At 51.0% G+C, this 12,997-nt stretch overlaps 1 long non-coding RNA gene across 1 annotated transcript in view; it reads left to right on the top strand.

The window, feature by feature from the left end:
• The first annotated feature begins 279 nt into the window (after positions 1-279).
• LOC142671119 (uncharacterized) overlaps positions 280-12,997 on the top strand; it is an 89,266-nt gene continuing 76,548 nt past the window's right edge. Inside the window, exon 1 of the long non-coding RNA XR_012851783.1 lies at positions 280-381. This is a non-coding gene — a long non-coding RNA (uncharacterized LOC142671119). The remainder of the gene's footprint in view (positions 382-12,997) is intronic.

Below are 12,997 nucleotides of genomic sequence, written 5' to 3'. Positions count from 1 at the left end.
GGCGGAGCTTATCAGAGGAGAGGGGGCGTGGTGTATGAAGGACCTTTGATATTAAAAGCACGTGACCGCGGTATCAGGGGGAGGAGCTGTTAAAATGTGACTAATAAGCGATGGACGGATGACCTGTGATGATGATCACGTGACATCAGGCGCAGATCTCTGAGGGAGTGGTACTCATGCGCTGTGGAAAGGGGATGATCACGTGACATGAGGGGCGTCCCTCCCCGGTCACATGGTGGTGACGTCATCACAGGTCCTTCAGCTGTTGTCGCGTATGAGGTAAAGCAGCACTTGTAGGGTGTACATGACTTCCGGTCACCGCTGTTTTCTTAGTGTTCTCTCTGTTATCAGTCAGGAGATTTCCCATGATGCAGTAGTAAGGTAAGGTTACATGAGGTCGTTTCTTTGCGGTTTTGGTGCGTTTTTGTCTGGCACAGTGCTGGTGATTATTATTATTTATTATTAGTGCTGTAAATATGAAATACAGGAGGTTTAACCCCTTGGTGACATCAGATCTATAGTATTATGTTGGACATACGGCGTCACACTAGAAGGAGCGGAGCCGGCACCGTACACGACTTCTGACCGCCGCCAAGACCGCCAAGATCAGAGACAGCGCAATCCCGGACGTTTAACCCCTCAGATGCCGTGATTAATAGCGACCGCGGCATCTGATCAGTTAGAAATAGCCGCTTCCTCTGTCCTCCGAAGAAACTGCGCGATGCCGACCGGTTACCATAGTAATACATTGTAATATGTTTTTTAGTTGTTTTTTTTTTTCACAAAAAAATGATGTAAGAATTAAAAATAAGTAACGTAATCGCCGCATCCGTTGTGTCCAAATTATTAATAGATCAAGTTATAACCGGCAGAAATAATTCACATGTGAACGTCGCTGTTTATGGTCTCCGCGATTCTCCAACATGTGGAATAAAAAGTCCCCAAAATGTCACTCACAAAACCCCTCACACCGCGCAATCACCGGAAATATAAACCCCCCACACCGCGCAATCACCGGAAATATAAACCCCCCACACCACGCAATCACTGGAAATATAAACCCCTCACACCGCGCAATCACCGGAAATATAAACCCCCCACACCGCGCAATCACCGGAAATATAAACCCCCTCACACCGCGCAATCACTGGAAATATAAACCCCCCACACCGCGCAATCACCGGAAATATAAAACCTCTCACACCGCGCAATCACCGGAAATATAAACCCCCCACACCGCGCAATCACAGGAAATATAAAACCCCTCACACCGCGCAATCACCGGAAATATAAACCCCACACACCGCACAATCACCGGAAATATAAAACCCCTCACACCGCGCAATCACCGGAAATATAAAACCCCTCACACCGCGCAATCACCGGAAATATAAAACCCCCCACACCACGCAATCACCGGAAATATAAAACCCCTCACACCGCGCAATCACCGGAAATATAAAACCCCTCACACCGCGCAATCACCGGAAATATAAAACCCCCTCACACCGCGCAATCACCGGAAATATAAAACCCCTCACACCGCGCAATCACCGGAAATATAAAACCCCCCACACCACGCAATCACCGGAAATATAAACCCCCCCACACCGCGCAATCACAGGAAATATAAAACCCCTCACACCGCGCAATCACCGGAAATATAAAACCCCTCACACCGCGCAATCACCGGAAATATAAACCCCTCACACCGCGCAATCACCGGAAATATAAACCCCCCCTCACACCGCGCAATCACCGGAAATATAAACCCCCTCACACCGCGCAATCACCGGAAATATAAACTCCCCCTCCCCACACCGCGCAATCACCGGAAATATAAAACCCCTCACACCGCGCAATCACCGGAAATATAAACCCCCCCCCCACACCGCGCAATCACCGGAAATATAAACCCCTCACACCGCGCAATCACCGGAAATATAAACCCCTCACACAGCGCAATCACCGGAAATATAAAACCCCCCACACCGCGCAATCAACGGAAATATAAACCCCTCACACCGCGCAATCACCGGAGATATAAAACCCCTCACACCGCGCAATCAACGGAAATATAAACCCCTCACACCGCGCAATCACCGGAGATATAAAACCCCTCACACCGCGCAATCAACGGAAATATAAAACCCCCCACACCGCGCAATCACCGGAAATATAAACCCCCTCACACCGCGCAATCACCGGAAATATCACACCGCGCAATAACCGGAAATATAAACCCCTCACACCGCGCAATCACCGGAAATATAAACCCCTCACACCGCGCAATCACCGGAAATATAAAACCCCTCACACCGCGCAATCACCGGAAATATAAACCCCTCACACCGCGCAATCACCGGAAATATAAAACCCCTCACACCGCGCAATCACCGGAAATATAAAACCCCTCACACCGTGCAATCATCGGAAATATAAAACCCCCCACACCGCGCAATCACCGGAAATATAAACCCCTCACACCGCGCAATCACCGGAAATATAAAACCCCTCACACCGCGCAATCACCGGAAATATAAAACCCCTCACACCGCGCAATCACCGGAAATATAAACCCCTCCACACCGCGCAATCACCGGAAATATAAACCCCTCACACCGCGCAATCACCGGAAATATAAACCCCTCACACCGCGCAATCACCGGAAATATAAAACCCCCCCACACCGCGCAATCACCGGAAATATAAAACCCCCCCACACCGCGCAATCACCGGAAATATAAACCCCCCACACCGCGCAATCACCGGAAATATAAAACCCCCACACCGCGCAATCACCGGAAATATAAACCCCCTCACACCGCGCAATCACCGGAAATATAAAACCCCCTCACACCGCGCAATAACCGGAAATATAAAACCCCCTCACACCGCGCAATCACCGGAAATATAAAACCCCTCACGCCGCGCAATCACCGGAAATATAAAACCCCCTCACGCCGCGCAATCACCGGAAATATAAAACCCCCTCACACCGCGCAATCACCGGAAATATAAACCCCTCCACACCGCGCAATCACCGGAAATATAAACCCCTCACACTGCGCAATCACCGGAAATATAAAACCCTCACACCGCGCAATCACCGCAAATATAAAACCCCTCACACCGCGCAATCACCGGAAATATAACACCCCTCACACCGCGCAATCACCGGAAATATAAAACCCCTCACACCGCGCAATCACCGGAAATATAAAACCCTCACACCGCGCAATCACCGGAAATATAAAACCCCTCACACCGCGCAATCACCGGAAATATAAACCCCCTCACACCGCGCAATCACCGGAAATATAAACCCCTCACACCGCGCAATCACAGGAAATATAAAACCCCTCACACCGCGCAATCACCAGAAATATAAACCCCCCACACCGCGCAATCACCGGAAATATAAAACCCCTCACACCGCGCAATCACCGGAAATCTAAAACCCCTCACACTGCGCAATCACCGGAAATATAAAACCCCTCACACCGCGCAATCACCGGAAATATAAACCCCCTCACACCGCGCAATCACCGGAAATATAAACCCCTCACACCGCGCAATCACCAGAAATACAAAACCCCTCACACCGCGCAATCACCGGAAATATAAAACCCCTCACACCGCGCAATCACCGGAAATATAAAACCCCTCACACACACCGCGCAATCACCGGAAATATAAACCCCTCACACCGCGCAATCACCGGAAATATAAAACCCCTCACACCGCGCAATCACCGGAAATATAAAACCCCCCACACCGCGCAATCACCGGAAATATAAACCCCCTCACACCGCGCAATCACCGGAAATATAAAACCCCTCACACCGCGCAATCACCGGAAATATAAACCCCCTCACACCGCGCAATCACCGGAAATATAAAACCCCCCACCCCGCGCAATCACAGGAAATATAAACCCCTCACACCGCGCAATCACCGGAAATATAAAACCCCTCACACCGCGCAATCACCGGAAATATAAACCCCCTCACACCGCGCAATCACCGGAAATATAAACCCCCTCACACCGCGCAATCACCGGAAATATAAAACCCCCCACCCCGCGCAATCACAGGAAATATAAACCCCTCACACCGCGCAATCACCGGAAATATAAAACCCCTCACACCGCGCAATCACCAGAAATATAAAACCCCTCACACCGCGCAATCACCGGAAATATAAAACCCCTCACACCGCGCAATCACCGGAAATATAACCCCCCCCCCACACCGCGCAATCACCGGAAATATAAAACCCCTCACACCGCGCAATCACCGGAAATATAACCCCCCCACACCGTGCAATCACCGGAAATATAACCCCCTCACACCGCGCAATCACCGGAAATATAAACCCCCCTCACACCACGCAATCACCGGAAATATAAAACCCCTCACACCGCGCAATCACCGGAAATATAAAACCCCTCACACCGCGCAATCACCGGAAATATAAAACCCCTCACACCGCGCAATCACCGGAAATATAAAACCCCTCACACCGCGCAATCACCGGAAATATAAACCCCCCCACACCGCGCAATCACCGGAAATATAAAACCCTCACACCGCGCAATCACCGGAAATATAAAACCCTCACACCGCGCAATCACCGGAAATATAAAACCCCTCACACCGCGCAATCACCGGAAATATAAACCCCCCCACACCGCGCAATCACCGGAAATATAAAACCCCTCACACCGCGCAATCACCGGAAGTATAAACCCCCTCACACCGCACAATCACCGGAAATATAACCCCCTCACACCGCGCAATCACCGGAAATATAACCCCCTCACACCGCGCAATCACCGGAAATATAAACCCCCCTCACACCACGCAATCACCGGAAATATAAAACCCCTCACACCGCGCAATCACCGGAAATATAAAACCCCTCACACCGCGCAATCACCGGAAATATAAAACCCCTCACACCGCGCAATCACCGGAAATATAAACCCCCCACACCGCGCAATCACCGGAAATATAAAACCCCCCACACCGCGCAATCACTGGAAATATAAAACCCCCCACACCGCGCAATCACTGGAAATATAAAACCCCTCACACCGCGCAATCACCGGAAATATAAAACCCCTCACACCGCGCAATCACCGGAAATATAAACCACTCACAACGCGCAATCACCGGAAATATAAAACCCCTCACACCGCGCAATCACCGGAAATATAAACCCCCTCACACCGCGCAATCACCGGAAATATAAAACCCCTCACACCGCGCAATCACCGGAGATATATACCCCTCACACCGCACAATCACCGGAAATATAAACCCCTCACACCGCGCAATCACCAGAAATATAAAACCCCCCACACCGCGCAATCACCGGAAATATAAAACCCCTCACACCGCGCAATCACCGGAAATATAAAACCCCTCACACCGCGCAATCACCGGAAATATAAAACCCCTCACACCGCGCAATCACCGGAAATATAAAATCCTCCACACCGCGCAATCACCGGAAATATAAACCCCCTCACACCGCGCAATCACCGGAAATATAAACCCTCTCACACCGCGCAATCACCGGAAATATAAACCCTCTCACACCGCGCAATCACCGGAAATATAAACCCCCTCACACCGAGCAATCACCTGAAATATAAAACCCCTCACACCGCGCAATCACCGGAAATATAAAACCCCTCACACCGCGCAATCACCGGAAATATAAAACCCCTCACACCGCGCAATCACCGGAAATATAAACCCCCCCCCCCACACCGCGCAATCACCGGAAATATAAACCCCTCACACCGCGCAATCACCGGAAATATAAACCCCTCACACCGCGCAATCACCGGAAATATAACCCCCCCCCCCACACCGCGCAATCACCGGAAATATAAAACACCCCACACCGCGCAATCACTGGAAATATAAAACCCCTCACACCGCGCAATCACCGGAAATATAAAACCCCCTCACACCGCGCGATCACCGGAAATATAAACCCCCCACACCGCTCAATCACTGGAAATATAAAACCCCTCACAGCACGCAATCACCGGAAATATAAACCCCTCACACCGCGCAATCACCGGAAATATAAAACCCCTCACACCGCGCGATCACCGGAAATATAAAGCCCCGCACACCGCGCAATCACCGGAAAGATCGACCCCCCCCCACACCGCGCAATCACTGGAAATATAAACCCCCCACACCGCGCAATCACCGGAAATATAAAACCCCTCACACCGCGCAATCACCGGAAATATAAAACCCCTCACACCGCGCGATCACCGGAAATATAAAGCCCCGCACACCGCGCAATCACCGGAAAGATCGACCCCCCCCCCCACACCGCGCAATCACTGGAAATATAAAACCCCTCACACCGCGCAATGGGCGGAAATATAAAACCCCTCACACCGCGCAATCACCGGAAATATAAAACCCCTCACACCGCGCAATCACCGGAAATATAAACCCCTCACACCGCGCAGTCACCGGAAATATAAAACCCCTCACACCGCGCAATCACCGGAAATATAAAACCCCTCACAGCGCGCAATCACCGGAAATATAAAACCCCTCACACCGCGCAATCACCGGAAATATAAACCCCCTCACACCGCGCAATCACGGGAAATATAAACCCCCTCACACCGCGCAATCACCGGAAATATAAAACCCCTCACACCGCGCAATCACGGGAAATATAAAACCCCTCACACCGCGCAATCACCGGAAATATAAAACCCCTCACACCGCGCAATCACCGGAAATATAAAACCCCTCACACCGCGCAATCACCGGAAATATAAAACCCCTCACACCGCGCAATCACCGGAAATATAAAGCCCCGCACACCGCGCAATCACCGGAAAGATCGACCCCCCCCCCCACACCGCGCAATCACTGGAAATATAAAACCCCCCCCACACCGCGCAATCACCGGAAATATAAAACCCCACACCGCGCAATCACCGGAAATATAAAGCCCCTCACACCGCGCAATCACCGGAAATATAAAGCCCCTCACACCGCGCAATCACCGGAAATATAAAACCCCCCACACTGCGCAATCACTGGAAATATAAAACCATCACCCCGCGCAATCACCGGAAATATAAAACCCCTCACACTGCGCAATCACCGGAAATATAAACCCCCTCACACCGCGCAATCACCGGAAATATAAAACCCCCCCACACCTCGCAATCACCGGAAATATAAAACCCCTCACACCGCGCAATCACCGGAAATATAAAACCCCTCACACCGCGCAATCACCAGAAATATAAAACCCCTCACACCGCGCAATCACCGGAAATATAAACCCCCTCACACCGCGCAATCACCGGAAATATAAAACCCCTCACACCGCGCAATCACCGGAAATATAAAGCCCCTCACACCGCGCAATCACCGGAAATATAAACCCCCTCACACCGCGCAATCACCGGAAATATAAAACCCCTCACACCGCGCAATCACCGGAAATATAAAGCCCCTCACACCGCGCAATCACCGGAAATATAAAGCCCCTCACACCGCGCAATCACCGGAAATATAAAACCTCCCACACTGCGCAATCACTGGAAATATAAAACCATCACCCCGCGCAATCACCGGAAATATAAAACCCCTCACACTGCGCAATCACCGGAAATATAAAACCCCTCACACCGCGCAATCACCGGAAATATAAAACCCCTCACACCGCGCAATCACCGGAAATATAAAACCCCTCACACCGCGCAATCACCGGAAATATAAACCCCCTCACACCGCGCAATCACCGGAAATATAAAACCCCTCACACCGCGCAATCACCGGAAATATAAAGCCCCTCACACCGCGCAATCACCGGAAATATAAAGCCCCTCACACCGCGCAATCACCGGAAATATAAAACCCCCCACACTGCGCAATCACTGGAAATATAAAACCATCACCCCGCGCAATCACCGGAAATATAAAACCCCTCACACTGCGCAATCACCGGAAATATAAAACCCCTCACACCGCGCAATCACCGGAAATATAAAACCCCTCACACCGCGCAATCACCGGAAATATAAAACCCCTCACACCGCGCAATCACCGGAAATATAAACCCCCCTCACACCGCGCAATCACCGGAAATATAAAACCCCTCACACCGCGCAATCACCGGAAATATAAACCCCTCACACCGCACAATCACCGGAAATATAAACCCCTCACACCGCGCAATCACCAGAAATATAAACCCCCCACACCGCTCAATCACTGGAAATATAAAACCCCTCACAGCACGCAATCACCGGAAATATAAACCCCTCACACCGCGCAATCACCGGAAATATAAAACCCCTCACACCGCGCGATCACCGGAAATATAAAGCCCCGCACACCGCGCAATCACCGGAAAGATCGACCCCCCCCCCACACCGCACAATCACTGGAAATATAAACCCCCCACACCGCGCAATCACCGGAAATATAAAACCCCTCACACCGCGCAATCACCGGAAATATAAAACCCCTCACACCGCGCGATCACCGGAAATATAAAGCCCCGCACACCGCGCAATCACCGGAAAGATCGACCCCCCCCCACACCGCGCAATCACTGGAAATATAAAACCCCTCACACCGCGCAATGGGCGGAAATATAAAACCCCTCACACCGCGCAATCACCGGAAATATAAAACCCCTCACACCGCGCAATCACCGGAAATATAAACCCCTCACACCGCGCAGTCACCGGAAATATAAAACCCCTCACACCGCGCAATCACCGGAAATATAAAACCCCTCACACCGCGCAATCACCGGAAATATAAAACCCCTCACACCGCGCAATCACCGGAAATATAAACCCCCTCACACCGCGCAATCACGGGAAATATAAACCCCCTCACACCGCGCAATCACCGGAAATATAAAACCCCTCACACCGCGCAATCACGGGAAATATAAAACCCCTCACACCGCGCAATCACCGGAAATATAAAACCCCTCACACCGCGCAATCACCGGAAATATAAAACCCCTCACACCGCGCAATCACCGGAAATATAAACCCCCTCACACCGTGCAATCACGGGAAATATAAACCCCCTCACACCGCGCAATCACCGGAAATATAAAACCCCTCACACCGCGCAATCACGGGAAATATAAAACCCCTCACACCGCGCAATCACCGGAAATATAAAACCCTCACACCGGGCAATCACCGGAAATATAAACCCCTCACACCGCGCAATCACCGGAAATATAAAACCCCTCACACCGCGCAATCACCGGAAATATAAAACCGCGCAATCACCGGAAATATAAACCCCCTCACACCGCGCAATCACCGGAAATATAAAACCCTCACACCGGGCAATCACCGGAAATATAAAACCCCTCACACCGCGCAATCACCGGAAATATAAAACCCTCACACCGCGCAATCACCGGAAATATAAAACCCCTCACACCGCGCAATCACCGGAAATATAAAACCCCTCACACCGCGCAATCACCGGAAATATAAACCCCCCCCCACACCGCGCAATCACCGGAAATATAAAACCCCACACCGCGCAATCACCGGAAATATAAAGCCCCTCACACCGCGCAATCACCGGAAATATAAAGCCCCTCACACCGCGCAATCACCGGAAATATAAAACCCCTCACACCGCGCAATCACCGGAAATATAAAACCCCTCACACCGCGCAATCACCGGAAATATAAAACCCCCCCCCACACCGCGCAATCACCGGAAATATAAACCCCTCACACCGCGCAATCACCGGAAATATAACCCCCCCCCACACCGCGCAATCACCGGAAATATAAAACACCCCACACCGCGCAATCACTGGAACTATAAAACCCCTCACACCGCGCAATCACCGGAAATATAAAACCCCCTCACACCGCGCGATCACCGGAAATATAAACCCCCCACACCGCTCAATCACTGGAAATATAAAACCCCTCACAGCACGCAATCACCGGAAATATAAACCCCTCACACCGCGCAATCACCGGAAATATAAAACCCCTCACACCGCGCGATCACCGGAAATATAAAGCCCCGCACACCGCGCAATCACCGGAAAGATCGACCCCCCCACACCGCGCAATCACTGGAAATATAAACCCCCCACACCGCGCAATCACCGGAAATATAAAACCCCTCACACCGTGCAATCACCGGAAATATAAAACCCCTCACACCGCGCGATCACCGGAAATATAAAGCCCCGCACACCGCGCAATCACCGGAAAGATCGACCCCCCCCCCACACCGCGCAATCACTGGAAATATAAAACCCCTCACACCGCGCAATGGGCGGAAATATAAAACCCCTCACACCGCGCAATCACCGGAAATATAAAACCCCTCACACCGCGCAATCACCGGAAATATAAACCCCTCACACCGCGCAGTCACCGGAAATATAAAACCCCTCACACCGCGCAATCACCGGAAATATAAAACCCCTCACACCGCGCAATCACCGGAAATATAAAACCCCTCACACCGCGCAATCACCGGAAATATAAACCCCCTCACACCGCGCAATCACGGGAAATATAAACCCCCTCACACCGCGCAATCACCGGAAATATAAAACCCCCCACACCGCGCAATCACGGGAAATATAAAACCCCTCACACCGCGCAATCACCGGAAATATAAAACCCCTCACACCGCGCAATCACCGGAAATATAAAACCCCTCACACCGCGCAATCACCGGAAATATAAAACCCCTCACACCGCGCAATCACCGGAAATATAAACCCCCTCACACCGCGCAATCACGGGAAATATAAACCCCCTCACACCGCGCAATCACCGGAAATATAAAACCCCTCACACCGCGCAATCACGGGAAATATAAAACCCCTCACACCGCGCAATCACCGGAAATATAAAACCCTCACACCGGGCAATCACCGGAAATATAAACCCCTCACACCGCGCAATCACCGGAAATATAAAACCCCTCACACCGCGCAATCACCGGAAATATAAAACCGCGCAATCACCGGAAATATAAACCCCCTCACACCGCGCAATCACCGGAAATATAAAACCCTCACACCGGGCAATCACCGGAAATATAAAACCCCTCACACCGCGCAATCACCGGAAATATAAAACCCTCACACCGCGCAATCACCGGAAATATAAAACCCTTCACACCGCGCAATCACCGGAAATATAAAACCCCTCACACCGCGCAATCACCGGAAATATAAAACCCCCCCCACACCGCGCAATCACCGGAAATATAAAACCCCACACCGCGCAATCACCGGAAATATAAAGCCCCTCACACCGCGCAATCACCGGAAATATAAAGCCCCTCACACCGCGCAATCACCGGAAATATAAAACCCCCCACACTGCGCAATCACTGGAAATATAAAACCATCACCCCGCGCAATCACCGGAAATATAAAACCCCTCACACTGCGCAATCACCGGAAATATAAACCCCCTCACTCCGCGCAATCACCGGAAATATAAAACCCCCCCACACCTCGCAATCACCGGAAATATAAAACCCCTCACACCGCGCAATCACCGGAAATATAAAACCCCTCACACCGCGCAATCACCAGAAATATAAAACCCCTCACACCGCACAATCACCGGAAATATAAACCCCCTCACACCGCGCAATCACCGGAAATATAAAACCCCTCACACCGCGCAATCACCGGAAATATAAAACCCCCCCACACCTCGCAATCACCGGAAATATAAAACCCTCACACCGCGCAATCACCGGAAATATAAAACCCCTCACACCGCGCAATCACCGGAAATATAAAACCCCTCACACCGCGCAATCACCGGAAATATAAAACCCCTCACACTGCGCAATCACCGGAAATATAAAACCCCTCACACCACGCAGTCACCGGAAATATAAAACCCCCCACACTGCGCAATCACCGGAAATATAAACCCCCTCACACCGCGCAATCACCGGAAATATAAACCCCCCCACACCGCGCAATCACCGGAAATATAAACCCCTCACACCGCGCAATCACCGGAAATATAAAACCCCTCACACCGCCCAATCACCGGAAATATAAAACCCCTCACACCGCGCAATCACCGGAAATATAAAACCCCTCACACTGCGCAATCACCGGAAATATAAAACCCCTCACACAGCGCAATCACCGGAAATATAAAACCCGCACACCGCGCAATCACCGGAAATATAAAACCCCTCACACCGCGCAATCACCGGAAATATAAAACCCGCACACCGCGCAATCACCGGAAATATAAACCCCCCCCCCACACCGCGCAATCACCGGAAATATAAAAGCCCTCACACCGCGCAATCACCGGAAATATAAACCCCTCACACCACGCAATCACCGGAAATATAAACCCCTCACACCACGCAATCACCGGAAATATAAACCCCTCCACACCGCGCAATCACCGGAAATATAAACCCCCCCCACACCGCGCAATCACCGGAAATATAAAACCCCTCACACTGGAAATATAAAACCCCTCACACCGCGCAATCACCAGAAATATAAAACCCCTCACACCGCGCAATCACTGGAAATATAAACCCCTCACACCGCGCAATCACCAGAAATATAAAACCCCTCACACCGCGCAATCACTTGAAATATAACCCCCCCACACCGTGCAATCACCGGAAATATAAACCCCCCACACCGTGCAATCACCGGAAATATAAACCCCCCACACCGCGCAATCACCGGAAATATAAACCCCCTCACACCGCGCAATCACCGGAAATATAAAACCCCTCACACCGCGCAATCACCGGAAATTTAAACCCCCCACACCACGCAATCACTGTAAGTATAAACCCCCCACACCACGCAATCACTGGAAATATAAACCCCCCACACCACGCAATCACTGGAAATATAAAACCCCTCACACCGCGCAATCACCGGAAATTTAAACCCCCCACACCACGCAATCACT

The sequence above is a fragment of the Rhinoderma darwinii genome (genome assembly GCF_050947455.1).
Source record: "Rhinoderma darwinii isolate aRhiDar2 chromosome 1 unlocalized genomic scaffold, aRhiDar2.hap1 SUPER_1_unloc_23, whole genome shotgun sequence".
NCBI classification, from domain to species: Eukaryota; Metazoa; Chordata; class Amphibia; order Anura; family Rhinodermatidae; genus Rhinoderma; species Rhinoderma darwinii.
The sequence above is the reverse complement of the archived record's forward strand: the minus strand, read 5'-3'. Positions and strand labels throughout refer to the sequence as shown.